This window comes from Pogona vitticeps, chromosome 4 (genome assembly GCF_051106095.1).
Source record: "Pogona vitticeps strain Pit_001003342236 chromosome 4, PviZW2.1, whole genome shotgun sequence".
NCBI classification, from domain to species: domain Eukaryota; kingdom Metazoa; phylum Chordata; class Lepidosauria; order Squamata; family Agamidae; genus Pogona; species Pogona vitticeps.
This window is the reverse complement of record NC_135786.1, coordinates 98,940,214-98,942,704: the sequence shown is the minus strand read 5'-3', so window position 1 is coordinate 98,942,704 and position 2,491 is coordinate 98,940,214. Positions and strand designations below refer to the sequence as shown.

The window sequence follows — 2,491 nt, the reverse complement described above, 5'->3', positions numbered from 1 at the left end:
AGCAGTGCCCCAAACTGCCAACCCAGCCAGCCTATCCAGAAGGACACCATGGTCGATGGTGTCGAAAGCTGCTGAGAGGTCCAAGAATATCAACAGGGTCACAGTTCCCCTATCTCTCTCCCGGCAAAGGTCATCATACAGGGTGACCAAGGCAGTCTCCGTACCAAAACCTGGCCTGAAACCTGATTGAAATGGATCCAGAAAATCCATTTCATCCAGCAGTGCCTGGAGTTGCCCAGCCACAACCCGCTCCAACACTTTGCCCAAATAAGGGAGGTTTGCCACTGGTCGGTAGTTAATCACCAGCCTTGGGGCCACGTTATGCTTTTTAAGGAGTGGTTGAATTACTGCCTCTTTCAAGGTGGTAGGGACCACTCCCTCTCTCAAAGAGGCGCTCACAGCCTCCTGGACCCAGATGCGAACCCCCCTGGCAGATCTTCCAGTTAGCCAAGATGGGCAAGGGTCGAGCGGAGTGATAGTAAAATGGACAGATCCAAGCACCCTGTCCACATCCTCACATCTCAACTATTGAAACTCATCCATTAATATCTGATCTAAGCACAGCACACTTGACACATACTCTGATTTTGCAGTAATGGTGGAGTCCATTGATTTTTCCCTCAAAATGAATGGCAAACTCATCACAGCAAGCTGATGAGCAGTCCGGGACCTTCACCGGATTTCCCGGTTTAAGAAGATCCTGGACCACCTGAAACAGCTCTGCTGGACAACATTCTGAGGAAGCAATATGGCTGGAGAAATATTGCCATTTTGCCAGCTGTATTGCCATGAAATAGGCCCAATAATCGGTTCTAAGTTGTGTTCGATCAAACTCCCAGCGGGACTTCCTCCACCTGCATTCCAGCCATCTCCCCTCTCGCTTCATCACCCACAGTTCAAAAGTATACCAAGGAGCTGTCTGGGCTCTGCGTGCAGGGAAAGGGCACTTAGGCACAATCATGTCAACTGCTCAGGTCATCTCCCTATTCCACAGGGTGACCTGAACTTCAACAGGAGCGCTGACCATATCAGATGGATAATCCCCCAAAGCATTCAGGAAACCATCTGGATCCATTAGTCTCCCCACCCTTGCATAGGGAAGAAGAACCTAATAGACCACTGGTTCTTAACCTTGGGTTACTCAGGAGTTTTGGACTGCAACTCCCAGAAGCCTTCACCACCAACTGTGCTGGCTGGGGTTTCTGGGAGTTGCAGTTCAAAAACATCCGAGTAACAAAGGTTAAGAACCACTGTAATAGACTAAACTTGACCAGGAAGTGGACTGACCATGACAATGGGGTCACATCCAGCCCCTCCACATCCAAACCACCATCTTCCAGTCCCGTTGAGAAAACCAGGTCTCAGTAAGGCACGCCAGGTCAGCACCCTCATCCAGAATTACATCATGGATGAGAGCAGTCTTATTTTGTACTGACCTGGTGTTCATCAACAGCACCATGTGATTTGAGGGTTTGCTGATATGGTCACCTGATAACATCTGGCTGGGGGTAGGACTAGAAGAGGGGATATATGTAAGATATCTAACCTCTCTTCTCCTACATGGGCATGTTCTACCCTCACCGCCTTAGGGAATTGATCAGTCTGTGGAATTTCCCTCCCTTGGAACAGTCTTTCCTTGCTTGAGATAGTCACTGGTCTACAAAATAGTTTTCCTGTGTCCACATTGATGAGGAGCAGAAAAAATATTGAACCTGAGGGATATTTTTACAGGTCCCAAGTATCCCATCTGGAAAAAAGAAATCAAGACTTCTTAATTTGTATTGTATCTTATTCATTTTTTAAAAAATTTAATAATCGATCAATTTCTGTTCCTGGAAGCTTCCAGAAATAGTGGTTTTTACATCAAAGGGCATCAAAGGAGTTCCGCCATGGTGGGCCCAGCCTTCCCTGGCCCGGGGGACCTGGGCGCTGGGGACTCCCTGGAAAACACCAACCTACTCATCTACAGGCGCCAGGGCGAGCAGCCCGTCACGGCGCACAAGGAGGACGGCGACCTGCCCGATGCCATTGACACTTGGGAGATCTTCAATCTGATCCGGTCAGTCAATGACCCAGAGCACCCCTTAACGTTGGAAGAGCTGAATGTAATGGAGCAGGTCAGAGTTAAGGTCAACGATACTGAAAGCACTGTCTCGGTGGAATTCACTCCGATGATTCCTCACTGTAGCATGGCAACACTCATTGGCCTTTCAATCAAGGTGAAGTTGATCAGATCCCTCCCTCCCTGAAAGATTTAAGGTGGATGTCCACATCACACAGGGAACTCATGCCTCAGAGCATGCAGTAAACAAGCAACTGGCTGACAAGGAGAGCATGGCTGCCACCCTGGAAAACACTTACTTGTTGGAAGTAGTGAATCAGTGCTTGTCTGGATGACCGTGAGTGGAGCGGAAGAAATCTCCAGGCAGGGCTGAAGTCCAGATCTATTTATATAGCATATGCTGTCAGTGGTTCATGTTTGTAGCAGAGT

The 2,491-nt window shown here is 48.6% G+C and overlaps 1 pseudogene; it reads left to right on the top strand.

The window, feature by feature from the left end:
* The first annotated feature begins 1,889 nt into the window (after nucleotides 1-1,889).
* Nucleotides 1,890-2,249, top strand: LOC144589106 (cytosolic iron-sulfur assembly component 2B pseudogene; annotated as a pseudogene).
* Nucleotides 2,250-2,491: the final 242 nt, after the last annotated feature.